This window comes from Equus caballus, chromosome 19 (assembly GCF_041296265.1).
Source record: "Equus caballus isolate H_3958 breed thoroughbred chromosome 19, TB-T2T, whole genome shotgun sequence".
Lineage (NCBI taxonomy): Eukaryota > Metazoa > Chordata > Mammalia > Perissodactyla > Equidae > Equus > Equus caballus.
In genome coordinates this window covers 34778146-34794236 of record NC_091702.1, presented here as the reverse complement: position 1 = coordinate 34794236, position 16091 = coordinate 34778146, and positions in this window count along the sequence as shown.

Sequence of the window (16091 nt, the reverse complement as noted above, 5' to 3'; positions counted from 1 at the left end):
TTTCCCCAATCCTGCCCGCATAACCGCGACCTGGCTCTGCAAATCCAAACCTTGAAAAGAAACACATTTGAGAGGATAAATGGAGAAGAGTAGGGCCTGGACCAGGGTGGGGCAAGGGAGAGGGTGAAGGTGAAAATTTAAGGAGGTCCTCATCCCCAGGGTCGCACCTCCTTAAATTTTGTGCCTTAGGCCTCTCCTTTCTCACACCTTAGTCCCTGCCTTGAGGAAGAGGCATAGTCTAAACCCAGAATAGAAAAAAAGTTTGTACTTCATCAAATCTTCCTACTTTTTTAAGGAAAGTTCTTTATCATTTGGACTGATGATCCTATGTATGAAACTGGCCTCAAGAATACAATGACCCTTGCAGTAGGCTTTTCATGATCACATAAGAAACGATGGGAAACTTTCCCTTCTCTTTTGTTTGGAAGAAGACTCCTTATTCTATACTGTTCAGTGTGGCTTTGACACCAACCCAATCATTCTATCTCATCAAAGAGAGAATCACTTTAGGGTTAAAGAAAGGATGGGGGGATTTGGGCTTTCTGAGGCTGGAACAGCTCCTCCTCAGGAAAACATCATCATCATAGATAATGTTATTGACTCCTAATTCTATAAAAGGCATTGTGCTTTAATCCTCATGACTCCATGGGATCTGTACCATTCCAGCAGAAGAAGCAGATGCTCAGAGAGGTTCTGGAACTTGATCACACCACACAGTGGTGGAGCCTGGATTTAGTCCAATCACTTTTTCTCTATTAACCGCAAACTGAAAGAATATAGGCCCCAAAGAAAGCTGAGGAGGTTGGTTGCTGGGCACTGCCTAAAAGTGAATAAGTCATTCTTCTTAACAATAGGAAACATGTCTGTGCACTATATTTGAAGAAAAGCAAAATAAATAGAAAAGTTTATTGAGTTTGGTTAATAGTTAAAAAAATAAAAAAATTAGTTTACCCACATAGCTTCAGTCAGTGGAAAGTACCTAAAAATCAATTTTGGAGAAGAGACTTTGACCTGTTGACTTCAGTGATGACTCAGCTGGTGTTGAAATTATCTCTACTTCAGGTTTAGAAGGTAAATAAAAGGTAAATGATTGCATTATTTCTGGTGAAATGTTTTCCAGGGAGTGATAGTCAATGCAGAGAATCACATCCATCTCTCCTGTTGGTTTCTGTCATCAAATTTTGATATCTTCAAAATGAGGTTAGTGGCACTCTTTAGACAAGAAGGAAGATGAGAGGTGAAGGCATCGTCTTCTAATGAGCCCCAGAGTGTATTATCTGGGACCCTTGGACATAAGGATGTTCAGAAGATCTGTAGCCTTACCATCCAAGAGTTTTATGGTTATAACGAAGCCACTGGAATCGAGTAACTCATTGCACCTTAGTAAATTTGGGCACTGCTTTATCCATCATGTAGATTACTGGGGTTGGAATGGGTCCTTTTGACAGTGAGTCAATATCTTAGAGTCTGTGGATCCATTTACTGACAAGTATTAAGTATTCTCTGGACACATATCCATTAACTTCAAAACTAATTTCTTACACTGTGCTAGGTGCTTAGGATCCACAGATGGAAGGCATAATTCTTCCAGATGCTCACTGTTGGGTCTGGCTCCATGGCACTATGTTTAGCTATTATGAGCACGTGAGAGAAATGTAAGCTGTGGTTCCTGCCCTCATCCTACGTTAAATACAGAGAAACACAACCCCTGAGTTGGAAGGGTTCTCAGAGGATAGCAGCGTCTATGTCATTTTCAATCTTGTATCCCCAGCTCCTGCTTTCTGCTCAGCACAGACCAAGCTCCATACATGATCACTGAGGGGCTCTAGGCCAGCCTTCCACTCAACTATGAGGCTCCCTCCAGTGTCTGGTGTCTGCTTGAGGTTGTTCAGATATAGGACTCTCTCCACCACCCTGGCAACCCATTCTATTGTTGAATCCTTCTAGTAACTAGGAAGTTACTAGTTTCTTTCATGTCGAGTCAACATGTCCCTACCTTGTAATCTCACCAATGGATCCAGATTCTCCTCTCAGGAACTACCTAGACTAAATCAGTTCCCTGGCCTATAGGTTGGGTTTTAGGTAGTTAAGACATCTGTGTGCATCATGCTACCCTCCTCTGACTTCCATTATCTTTGTTCCTTCAGTTACTTCTCAGATGACTTCGGTTTTTTGTTTTTTTTTTTTTGAGGAAGATTAGCCCTGAGCTAACTACTGCCAATCCTCCTCTTTTTTCTGAGGAAGACTAGCCCTGAGCTAACATCCGTGCCCATCTTCCTCTACTTTATACTTGGGACGCCTACCACAGCATAGCGTTTGCCAAGCAGTGCCATTTCCGCACCCGGGATCCGAACCAGCAAACCCCGGGCTGCCGAGAAGCAGAATGTGGGAACTTAACTGCTGCACCACCAGGCTGGCCCCCACAGATGACTTAGTTTTGAGACCACCTCATCATCTTATTGAATAGGCAAGACTGGCACCAATGGGTAAAAATGGGATGAATCATCTTGTGATTGAGAGTTGAACTATATAGCTATCTGAGTGGGTGTGGACTTGTGTGTGCACATGTGTGCGCCAGTGAGGGACAAATCAACAAATACTAGGAAAGGAGGTGGGAAAGGCCAATTGCTACTCATGGGACAAGAGGATTTCTCCAGGTTTCCAGAGATTGATCTGGACTCTCAAAGGATTGACAGTGCAACCAACAAACAGAGAGGCCATTCTCCATACATCATCTAGATCAGACTTCTGGACTGTTGAGAGGGAAAGTGTATGAGGCTAGTGGAAGGCCTGTAAGAGGGGACCAAATCTTCACTCATCTGGAATCCAGCAAGGCTCTCAGCTGGTACCACTTCTTTAGTACTTGTTGTCTGATCTCTAGAAAACACTTAGGGATGTGGAACGTCTGCTTCTGGTGTTCTTAGGACATTAGAAGGTGACAACTTGAAATTGAGAAGGTGCTGATCGTAGGGCCAGGGCAGGTAATGTGGGCAAGTTTCTCTTTCTGCATTGGAATTTCAGCTAAATCATTTGGTGGGTTAAGCAACAATTGAGCCTCAAGGACTCAGATTCTAATGGAGTCTGAGGCAGTGGGTGGATGGATACTGGTAGGAAGGTGAGGGTGAGTAAGATGGAGAGGGGCCAGACGGGTTGGGGGCAAGGGCATGGGGGCAGCTTAGCTTGATTAGGAGCCCCACATTTAAAGTCAGGACAGACCCTGATGCCACTGTTTACCAGCTATGGGACCTAACTAGAGATTTAATCTTGCTAAGCATTAGTTTCTTCATTTGTTAAATATGGGCAATAAAACATGGCTAGTAGAGGTGAGCTAAGGATTTAATGAGATAACATTTGCAAAATGCTCAGCGTAGGGCCTGGCCCATGATAAGCTATCAATAAACAGGAGTTCTTAAGAACACCAAGAACACACAAGTACTGAAAGCAAAAAGAGGTACCATCCAGACACAGTGTGACTAAGATGTGGTCTTTGCCTTCAGCTAGTCTATACAGTGGGAATACAGGCTAGCGGCTGAGAGGAAGGGCTCCTTAACTTTATCATCTTTGACAAGTTGCTTAACCTTGCTGAGGTGGTTTACTCATCTGTAAAAGGCATAATAATAGCAGTGCATACTTCAAAGGATTGTTGAGAACATTAAATGAGATGGCACACTTAACATTCCTGGCATCAGGTAAGCATCAATATTACCCCTGAGTCAGAGAGAAGAAATAGAGCAGGTAGAAGAGTATGAGTGCATCTTTTGTACCAACATGCTGCCAAAGAGGCGTCGTATGTTGGCAACTTCTGGTTACAGGAGGGAACAGAAAGAGAAAGGGAGATAGCGGTATTGTGGAAAATATCTGATAGATGTTCCTTGTGCTAGTGGCCAACCCATGGAAATCAACAAGGCAGACTCAGGGATCAGGGGCAGTGGGCATAGGTCAGGGTGGCTGGGGTGCTCGAGGAGCAGAGCCCTCACCTATGTGCCAGCGAGGTGGAGAGCCAGGCATATAGGTGCTGGAGTGCTGAAACGGGGCTCAGTAAGGTTCCCTGTGAGGAGATTTGCATGGGCATTTAAGCAATTGCATTTGCCCAGTGGGCCTCTGTTTCCCCTGGAGTGTCCTTGTGTAGCCATTTGGCCAGCTGACCGGGCATGTGTTAGAAGGGCCCTGCACTTGGTATAATGCTCTGCTGTAGCCATTTTGAAATTCTTAATATTTTTTAACAAGGGGCCCTGCATTTTCATTTTGCATCGAGCCATGAAATCATGTAGCGGATCCTGTTAATCATAAGTGGTACATAGAGGAGCCAAGCACTGTAGGTATCCACGAGACAAGGAGAGAATCTGAGGGTGGGCGGGGGAGAGCAAAGAAGGTGGCATAGATGAAGACGCATTTTGAATTTGACCCTGAAGGGTGGGAAGGATTTGGACAGGTAGAAACGAGAGTATGGCTGTCTGGTTGGAAGGAATATGTTGGCAAAGTCAAGAGATGGAGAAGTATGGACTGCATTTACGGAATGGTAAGAAATCCTTGTGAACTTGGAGTCCTGAAAGCTGCTGCCATGGGCTCCTTCAGGGCAGCCCATGCTCAGCTGACCTTTCTGGGGCAGCCTTTTTCTCAAGACCTTTCGTAGTCCTTTCCTCCCAGTGCCATTCTGCTAGGTGCCTGTCCAACTAATGTATTAAATCTAGCCACTTTATTCATAGAAACCACAAGCAAGGCAGCGGGTGGGGAAAGGTAGATTTAACAAAGAATCAAATAGAAATTCTTAACTTAAGGGTATGGTTATTGAAATAAAATGAAAAATACTTAAATAGGTCAATATTAGATGACATACAGACCAAGAGAAAATTCACTTGGGAATCCCCATCATCCAACTTCTTCTCTCTCCATCTTATACAAGATGTTCTGTATATGCAAGTTCTGTGTAGGGATTTGCCCAGCAGGCGAGTGGTGAAGGCAGAATTCCAACCAGGTGTACATCCTGTCCTCTGCCCCCTCCCCTACACTGTCATGGCCCCTATTTCATTGCCTATTGGTGGATTTCCCCAAACAGGAGGCTGAGGAGTCCAGAAAAAAGTGCAAGCATTGGCACTTATAAACTTACCTGTAGCCACACCCTGACAACACACGAGAGACAGCACAAAAGAAAAAAGGCGTTTTTCTTTTACACATCTCACAATCTCTATCCTCAATCTTACTATCCTAAGATTTGCATTTAAAATTTTATTTCTGTCAACAACATGAATCATGAAGGACACACCAATATGCAAGTTGTTGTATTCCCATTTGATTTGCATAAATATTAAACTTCGCCATTTGATCAGCATGCTTTGATTTTTCTTTTCCAATATAAATGTCTCATGGCTTCTAAAAGTTGGAGCCCCCTCTCCTAAATTACATGGGACAGAGTTGCACAGAGAGCTAATAGGTTTTGTGTAGTCCCAGAGCCGCAGTCTCCTCCTAGGCTGTGGTGCTGTGTGTCTGGGTACTGGTGGGACAGACCACCAGAACAGCATCTGCAGGAGGGGCCAGGAGCCTTCTGGGGCAGACCCCACCTCCTTGCACTAGAACCAGGACCTACAGGCCTGCATAGTCCGGAAGGCTCCTCTGTGGTCAAAGGGAACAACAAAATAGTGTCTGTCACTCAGATTTGTCTCCTGGCCTGGCCCTGCTTTGAACTCATTATCTGAGTCTTATTTCAAGAAAGAACTGCAGAGCGGCTGTCCCCAGAGGACCTCAGGAAGGTCAAGCATTTCTGTTTTGATGCCTGTTGACAGCCTTTAACACAGAAGAGCAAGAAACCGTCTCCCACATCCGGCACAGAATGCAGCAAAGCCCTGGATGCTCCATGGCCGCAGCTGGGGCAGGAGAGGGCAGAGTCCAGCAGTTAGGGTGGTGCCCAGGACAAGGACCAGCAGTGCCCGGGGCAGACAATGGTGCCCTGCGGGAGAGGGTGGTGCTCTCATAGTCCCTGTCATTTGATCACTCTTAGAAAACAATATACCCTCACGGTCAATAGCTAATATACAGTATATTTTGAGAATTAAACAGAGAATATGACAGTTAGCCAAAAGAAATTTGGGAGCATCACATTTAAGAAGGAATAGGAAAGTTTAAGCCAACAAGACCACATGTAACCGAGAGATGGTAGAGAGAGGGGGTGGTGGCATTATCTCTTTGTAAAATGTCCAAAACTAACAGTTCAAGGTTGATTTACTTTCTGATGTAATGAAATGTAAGTCCAAAGTCAGTTTGTTATTCCTATATCCTCTGTACATGAGCTCACAGATAAGTCCAGGGAAAAGTTATTGACCAGAGAACCCGAGGCAAGGGGGCAGGAGGGAGACAGGGTGACCTGGAGTGGATGGCATGGGGCTTAGGCCCTAATTTCCATCAGCACTCCCCTTTCTTGATATGAATGATTGAGGTTTCCTCAGTCTAACAAAAAATGCAACATGAAGGCCATTTTATGACAAGTCAGCTGTTCCCCCACTACCCCAGTCAGGTTACCCTGAGCCCCACCACTGGGTGGAAATCTTACCCCCCAGGGCCTACACGCCTCTGTTCCACCTCTGCTCTGCCACTCTCTGATGTGTCACTAACACTCTGAGGCCAGGTGTCCCACTGTGGTGAGGGGAACAGCCACAAGCTCCAGGGAGGAGACCATTTCTCTCGCTGTCTCTCTCTCTCTCTCTCTCACACACACACACACACACACACACACACACACACACACACACACACACATACCTCTTCCACTTATGAGGGTGGAGCCAAGGAGCTGCTGCTCTGGAAATAGGGCCATAATCATGGAGGCTGTCATTCTTGCAAATATCTCATTGCTTAATTTTTTCCTCAGTAAAGGTAATTTGCTAAATATTTAAATGTCTGATTTAAATTTCACACCATTCTAACACTTTCCATTATCCAGGGCGATAAACTCACCAACCTGGAAAAATTCATCTTTCAGAGTACATGTGGCGAATTTACAGCAGTCACAACTTATCCGCTGCCCCTGACGACACAGGGGCTGTTTGCCACGGCACTTCTGCTCCCGCCTGCTTTTTGTGCTGTGACAGGCAGTGGCAGGTCTAGCTCTGTGCCGTATTACATCAGAGAGGCACACGGTAACATTTTCAAAGAAGAAGGCGTGTGAAGGAGGAGAGAGAAGATGATGGAGGCCGTGCTCCAGGAGTGGAGGAAATGGCCCAACTCTGGACCCAGTGTGTCATTAGGAATGGTCTTTCCAATAGGACCGTCTTCAGCAAACACTGGACCAGGGATGGCCCAAGGTGTCTCCTTGTGTGCCCCTGCCTCAGTAGATTGAAAAGCCCTGCTGGGGCTCTATGTTGGAAAGGAGTCTGAGCGCAGGGGTCAGTGGGCAGGGCGTGGAGGGAACAAGACTGTACCGGGCTGGGCACTGGCTGGGCTTCTCCATGCAGGGCTGGCCTGTGGACATCATGGTTCCCAGGGCCTCCAAAGTTCATGTACATAGTGACTGCTTAATGAATCAATAGAATATATTGTTTTCCTTTTATGTTTCCATTTGAAAAAGTCGGCAATTGCTCCTAATCATTTTTCCATCAAATTTAACCTGTAAAGTCTTCCACAATCGAACTCTCTCTCTCTCTTGATGTAATATTGTCCACTCCTTCTCTACACCAGAGACTGTGGGATTTCCCAGGGTGAAGAGAGTACACAGCCCCTGCCTGAGTCACATGGGGAAGGGCAGGTGTGTGTGGCCAGTCAGTAAAGCGAGCTAAAATGACTCATGGAACAAACTGGAAACCTGGCAGCTGTCAGTCCAAGTTTCCACACCTGACACCTTAGTCTGCAGAGTGTACATCAGCCCTGTCCCCTCCATGGTAGACAGTGCCCTGTTGTGGAAATACAGAAATCTTCTAAAAAATGTTCTTTGCAGGTGCTGGGACTTCTCTCTGGAGGGTTTTTGCCATCTGTGCCTGCAAGCTCAGGCTGAGACAGCAATCTGAGACCAGCCGGCTGGCTGTTGCCTGCCATCAGTAGTCAGGGCAGACTAGAATTCAGAAATGGAATAATACCACTGTTCACAGAAATAGGTAATACTTTTTATTATGTAAAATGAAAACACCTGGGCCGGCCCAGTGGCATAGTGGTTAAGTGTGCACGCTCCGCTTCGGTAGCCTGGGGTTTGCAGGTTCGGATCCTGTGTACGGACCTACACACTGCTCATCAAGCCATGCTGTGGCTGCACCCCACATACAAAGTGGAGGAAGATTGGCACAGATGATGCACTGATGGCTCAGTGACAATCTTCCTCACCAAAAAAGAAAAGAAAGAAAATGTGTCTTAAGAAGGTGCCTGGCTCAAGACTCAAAAAATGAATAACCATGCAACAGACAAAAACAGACAAACAGAAATAAAAAGAGAGTAAAACAAACAAAGGTGGGAGATTTCACCAAGATACATTTAAAACAAATAACTTGAAAGATCTTTTTAAAGGACTTTAAGCCCAGAACCATATAAGTAGCCTATATTCTTAGTAAGTATGAGTGGATAGTTATTAAAATAAATGGGAAACTGTACAACGAAAGATAATTCAATTAAGCTTACATTTTAACCATACAGTCAGTACATGTGACAATTCCTTTATCTTCAATGTAAAGGGTGAGATGCATATACAACTTTTACCAAAGAAAATCATTTTCTCCCTGTCCTGTACATAAATGACCAAAGTGGAATGTTGTTTTCAACATGTGCCAATCTGTGAACTGGCTGGGCGGGACCGAGCGGGATGTGGCCTGCCCTGTGCACACCTCCATAACAGCTGCGCCATGGCCCTGCCCCTCTCGGTCTCCTTGCACATTTCCCGTGGATTTCTCCTTCATGGAACATTCTCAGGACTCGGCCTTGTCCCAGCCCCTCCGGTCCCTTCAGTCATCGCTCTGCACTCACCCAGGGTAGTTATGAAAGACATGAGCTACGGGGGCTTCCGTGCAAGCTGCCCCTTCAGTGCTTTACCTTAGGGTGACCAACCTTGTCTGCCTGAGACTAAGAGGTTTCTGGGGTGTGAGACTTCCAGTGCTAAAACCGGAAACAGACAAGTCTCAGGGAGACAGGGATGAGTTGGTCACCCTTGTGCTGATGGGGTCACACCAAATACTTCGAATCTTGACTGTCAGAGCTCCAGCAGTGAAGGCCTGAGAAATCTGTGGTTTTCTGCTGTCTAAACACCCTGCCAGATGGCACATCACAGGGCAGCTCTGGAGACATCTGTGTTCATTTCTCATAAGGCTCTGGGGTTGGGTTGCCTTTTCCCCTTTTAACGAATAGAACGTGTCCCTCCTAGCAGTTCCTGTCTTTCTGGGCTTGGAGCGGACTGAGAATGTAGTGTCAGTTTCCATCAGAAATCCTTCATCAGGGACATTCCCGTTTTCTTCCAAAGTCTGTGGGGAGGGTGTCACAGAGTCAGAAATCCACACATGTGCAGGCCAATGAAGGTTTTTTCACTGTTTAACATTCGGGAAAGATAACCTGTTTAGTGTTTTTCCAGGATGAAAATTGCTTCAAAAACAGTTTCATCACATTTATTACATAACGATAATAATAAGTGTATTAGTCGGCTCAGGGTAACAAATTGCCATGCACTGGGTGGCTTAAACAGCAGACATTTATTTATCACAGTTATAGAGGTTGGCAAGTCCAAAATCAAGGTGCCAGTAGATGCAGTGTTTGGTGAGGGTATGCTTCTGGGTGCGGGTGGCTGTCTTCTCATTGTCTCCTCACGTGGTAGAGAGAGATCATCTCTCCTGTCTCTCCTTACAAGGGCACCAACCCCACTCATGAGCCCTCCACCCTCGTGACCTGATTACCTCCCAAAGACCCCACCTCCGAATACCATCACAGTGGGGATTAGGGCTTCAGCCTATGAATTTGGTGGGTGGGGGGGGACACACATTCAGTCCATGACAATAACTAACACTTAAAGAGTGCTTGCTACACACCAGGTACTGTGCTAAGTACTTTAAATACATCATGCTGTTTAATCTTCAGAATATAAGGTAGGTGAGGAGACTGAGGCTCAGAGAGGTTAAGATACTTGTCCAAAGTCACAGAGCTGATAATTGGCAGAGCCAGGATTTGAATCCAGACGGTCTCACTGCAGAGTCAGCACTTGGACTCAGAACAGAAGACCTGGAGCTGAGCACGATCACACTTGTGCAAACCGATGAGAACACTGCAGTTTCACAGATTGCTTTCTGGGCAACTGCAGGGGATAGCAGTCAGGCTGTGTTACCTGAACTGCTACAGACAGTTACCTATCCGTGTTACAGAACCTGGGTCTGCATTACTGATGGCGCTCTCAGTTTCTAGACTGAGAGTTAAATAAAAGATAAGATATCTGCGCACGAAGGGAACTCAGGAATTGCCCAGAGTTTCGCCAGACAGTCTGAAATTGCATGACCATTCTGGGACTCATATGCTATCACCAAAATTCCAGGGACAACAAGCCCATGGCTAGTGGCCCGTGGCTACTTCTCAGCTCAGTTCCTCTTGAAAGTGAATGACACTGATAAGGCCCAGGATCGAAACTTCAGACACATCCTAAGGTTTGTGCTTCAAAGGCCATTCAAGAAAAAAACCCCTCATGGTATGGTATTTTGACAGTCTGAGTTTGTATGCCCTTCTTTGATCAAATTCTCAACACGCACACACATGCCTGGGTTAGCTGCATTTTGAGTTCTTCCCTAGAGTTTTGGGTTCTGCATCTTCAAATATCACATCTATGAAAAAGCCTCTTTTTAAAAGTTAATATTATGAGTTTGTTAGAGAACTTAATTCTCAACAGTCTTGATTTGAGTTTTAAAATCCCTTCCATTTTCTAAAATTTAAATCAAAATCAAAGAAATCTTCACATTTTGCTTCAATGTCTTAAAAAATGTCCCCTACAAGGACCGTGACCACAAGTGAAGGAGACACAGCTTTAACCATTGATTCACGGAGCAGACTGCACCTTCAAGGTTCACGGCACAAACCCCATGTGATGAGTGAAGCAGAGAAGCAGGACGTGGCCACGTTCTCTTTTTTTGGACAAACTATTGAAACGTTCTTCTGTCATTGTTTCATCATAGGTGCTCCATCTGTGGTAAAATAACTCAGCTTTCCATATTTCACTAAAACATTTTAAATTTCCTACTGGCCAACGATTAAGACTTTATTAGTCTTGAGTCCTGGCTAATTACTTTTCCTTGTAGTTTTGTTTTGTGTGTGCATGTGTTTTACATTAAAAATCTTGTCTGGCCTTTGTACAGTTTGTGTGTGTTTCCCAAGCTTTCTGCATTGAGTATGAATTATTTGGTTAGGAGGTGGGTGTCAGTGTTGGAAACTTTTGCACTAGAATGTGAGGCCCCCAATGCTAAGAACCACATTCTAGCATCTTACATTCCCTCAGCACCTAGCACAGCGCCTGGCAGCTAGGAGAAATAAATTCAGTGTTCACATTATGTCAAGTTCTATGGCATAGTAGAAGATACAATTGACTTTAAGAGACTTTTCTTGTACTATTCGGTTTAAGAAACAATTAGTTGTCCTCTTTTCCTAGAACTGGATTCTGAGAGATTTCGACAGCTGTAGTGAGAAACCAGATCTGTCCTCTGACGTCCCTCTCAGTATGAGTGGCCACAGGTTCGATCAGCATCCCTCATGTCCTTATTGAAGGTTTCTGAGGTGTAATCCACATTTCCCAGGCCCCCCAGTAGAGAAGGGTATAACCCACAGGCCAGAATGGTGCGACCTTTGGTTCGGGTCCCATCTCCAAAACTCCAGCTCCCAGAACACTCCCTTCCTTGATGGCAGGGGCAGGGGTGTTTCTCACAGACTTGCAAATAGTCACTTCCTTCTTCCTGAGTTCCCCTGCCCTCTTTCATGCTCCATACCATATGGCTCTTCCATTTCTGCTCTGACATTGTCCCCTGGTCACGGGTGCTGCTCTTACAATCGCCTCACGTGATCACCTGGGGCAAATTGTATTTTCCCAAAATGACTACAGCAGTATTTGCACATCCACATAGTCTTTTAGAACCTTAAATTTTCTTTCACCAAAAGGTTGAGTCAAATTCCTCTCGCCTGGAACATGGGTGAGCCTTTGTGGCTGCCTCCATGAATAGAATGCAGCAGAAAGAATGCTGCATGACTTATGAGGCTAGGTTCTAAAAAGACATAAGGCTTTTTTGTTCTCTCTTTCTTTGAGGACTTGTGTCTTGGGAGCCCTGAGCCAACGTGTCAGAAGTCCAGCTATGCTGAAACTGCTATGCTGCAGAGACCACAGAGGGATAAAGATTCCCAAAAAGCCGCATCCTTCCAGCCTCCAGGTGATTGAATCCTCCGAAGATCAACTGCCAGACATTTGAGCAGAGAGCCTTCAAATGATTCCAGTTCCCAGCCTTTGAGCCGTTCCAGCTGATACCATGTAGTACAAAGGAGCTATCTTCCTCAAGCCCAGCCCCTACCACAGTTTTGCAAGAAAAATAAATGTTGTTGCTGTTGTAAGCCACTAAGTTTTGGGATAATTTGTTGCATGACAATAGTAACTGGGACCTCATCCTCATGGCATCAGCAGGCTGTTGACCTTGATTCTTGTGAGACGCTAGCTTCTCTTTTGTAGCAGTTGCTGAGTAGGATTAGGGGAAGCTCTCTGCTCCCACCGGTGTCAAAATCTCCTTTACCAAATCACAAAACATAGAAGCATTTCACTGTTACAATGTGAAGTCTTACAGCTTCTTATAATGGCCCTGATGGTATAAACCTTTTATTCAACTGGCTCTTTAGTTTGTTACAGTTACACCACACTCAAAATTTAGTGGAAGTCCCCTTGTGACTGTGTTGGGACACGTCAATTCAAGAGACACCTTGACAGTGTTGCTGCCAAATCCTGCCTCCACATCAGTGCTGCAGATGAGGTTGGGGCCCCCCAACCCTCTCTCACCAGGTTAAGTTGCTTCTGCACCCTAAGCACTGTGCCAGAGTCAGAAGCTTGTCTGCAGCTTTCATGTGTGCTGCCTCTCTCCGGGGGCTTTTTGGACCCCAAAGCACACAAGTGTTCTGAAAACTCTGTGATTTACACCCACAGCAAGCACCTGGCATTATAAACTCTGTTCCTGGATGCTCGTCACCAATAAAAGTATTGAACAGATGAGAACCGAAAACATAGCTCTGCTTGATGTCAACAGAAACTAACCCCCCTTCCAGGTTGACATTGATCCACTAGTCAACAGCATATTCAACCATAATTAGTGAGTTATGAATCCAACTGTATGCCTCCACTTTGTCCCTAAGTATATCACGAAATGAATTATCAAATGCCTTACTGAGATGCTTGTCTATCAGATTTCTCGTTCTCCCAGTTTAATGACATGATAGAAGAGGCAGAGACTTTAATTACATGACTTGTTCCTGATCATCTGTCCTGGCTCCTCACAATGATTTCCACAGTGGTTATTAGTTCTCGGAAGCCATCTTTTATCTATTTTTATCTTTATTTTTGGTTAGAGAATTGAGCTCTAAATCAAAATCCAGCCCATGTGAAATCTACTTTCTCTACATTAGGATTAAATCAGGCTAAGGGAGGAGGGCAGACACAGTCAAGTACATTATCCATTTGAGTTTGTTTTGAAAATTATTATTATTTTTGTTTTACTTAATAGCTTGATTTTTAGTGGTAATACCCAGAAAATAACTTAAAAAAAAAAAAAGCCTGGAGCCCCAGGGCTGATTTTACAGCTAGCACAGCATTATCTTAGTGCCACCTGGAGACAAACATCATGCATTACAAAGGGAAAGAAAGAAAGAGAAAAAATCATAAACCCTCCAAACTTTAGTTAAGCAACGTAGAGATGCTAACTTGCTCCTTTTGCCAGTCTGTCCCCAAACCAGGCATTCCAGTGGCAACTGTCAAATCATTTGACAGCCCCATGAAATAGGTACTTTAATTATTACCATTTTACAGTTGGAGAAATTGAGGCACAGCTAGTAAGTGGTAGAACTCGAATTTGATTCTGAGTAGTTTGATTCTAGAGCATATGCATTTTAACCACTGTGGTATGTAAAACATCCCATTTTGTGTCTATATCCTGTCAAAAAGAATGACATTTGAAATATAAAGGGTAGAATGAACATCAGTAAGAGGAAATGAAAGCCCAAGAGGGAAGAGATGATGATAAGAAACACTTTAACACTTCAAAGGAAATCATGTCTTCTGGCTTGGACAAAATCCCAGAGTCCTGAGGGAGTCTAGAGCAGGTTGCTAAACATATCTGTGGTTTCGAGGCACACACACTCCGTAGAAGAGTGAGAGGATGAAAGACTGGAGATGGGCAATTTTTCCAAAAGATAAGACCATGACAGCCAACTTAGGCATCATTCCTAAACACCTAGACATGAAAGTGCTGATCCCTAGGACTCAGTATGGGCTCACTGAGAATAAGTCACATCAGACACACCTCACTTCCTAACAGGCTGTTGTATAATCATATTTCAAAAAGGCCTCTCAGCGTATCAGCCTGGACATAACAAAAATATGGCTAGATGCAAAATTAGTTATTTCATGGAGGTTGATATGATTTTTCCTGATGTTTTGATGAATGACAACCTGGAGAGAGGCTTTACATGGCAAAATAGAAGGATCGGCTTTCGCTTCTTTGGTGGGCACTTTTATTCACCGTTTGAATGGAAATCTTGAAGTGTCAGCCAATACAGAGGACGAATAACAGCAAATGGAGAGGCAAAGACAAAATAGTGGGTGATTGAGTTGGGATCCCAAAACATCTTAATAGTCTGGACCATTGGGCTGAATTTAATGAGAAGTAATTGAATAGGGATGACCATGAGTCCTTTGATCCCAAAGTACCAGTCAACTTCTCTCATGTTGAGGAGAGACCTGGCAGCAGTGCTATCAATAGAAATATAATGTGAGCTACACGTGTAATATAAAATTTTCTAGTAGCCACATTTTAAAGAGTAAACAACAAAACAACCACCCTCAGGTGAATTTTAATCATGTATTTTATCATTTTAATATTGTATTTTATTAAGTATACCCAGAATACCATCATTTCAACATGTAATCAATATGTAAAATTATTGAGATATTTTACATTTGTTTGGTACAAAGTCTTGAAAATCCAGTGTGTATATTACACTCATAGCACTTCTCAATGCACACTAGCCATATTTCAAGTGCTCAGTAGCCACATGTGGTTACTGTGGTGGACAGTGCAGCTCTAAAGGGTTTTCATTGACACTCAGTTCTGTGACCACACTGCCCTCCAGTTATGTCCTTCTCAGGATGGCCGCATTAATAGAGGAAGAATGGCTAAAGTTATACCACCCGTAAGTATTGATTTCTTTTAGTGAAAGAGAAAGGGTCTTAGCACTGACATACAAATCATTGTGGAAGCTGTACTGATGCCCACTGCCTTGACCTGATTTCATCTCTTGATCATGGTATAATTTCAGTCACTGAAAGACTAGAAGTTTTACAAAGTGAACACTTACCAAACTGCTTTTTCTTCTCTGCTTATCTCCTGGAGTCCTTGGATCTGTCTTCTTGTTCGTGGTAGATGTTGTTACTAGAGCTAGTGGCAGCTCATCTTTTGTCAAGGAATAGAATAAACATCCTCCTTCTATTCCCATTTCTAATAACACACAAAGCAACTTCTCAAATTCATTCTAAGTTTCCATATCCTGTTCCCTTCTCCAAAAACAGTGATTTCTGAGCACTAACACCTATCTAGGATCCAGGAATCTTGCAACCTAACCAATAGTGAATGCAGCTGAGGACCAGGAAGTAAAAATAAATAAGTAGAATGTCTGAATAGGCAAAATAGGTTTTAGAAATGAACAAAAGCTCAAGTTCAAAAATATCACCCTTCATTATCCCCATTTTGCAGATGAGAAAACTGAGGTTCAGAGAGGTGAACTGGCTGGACCAGTGTCACAGAGATCAAGTCTGATCCCCAGCCAAGCACCTTTTCTGCTTCATTACACACCTCCCTGGAATGACATTTTTCCTTACAGGACTGAAGATACTATTACCTGTTCTCCTACCATCA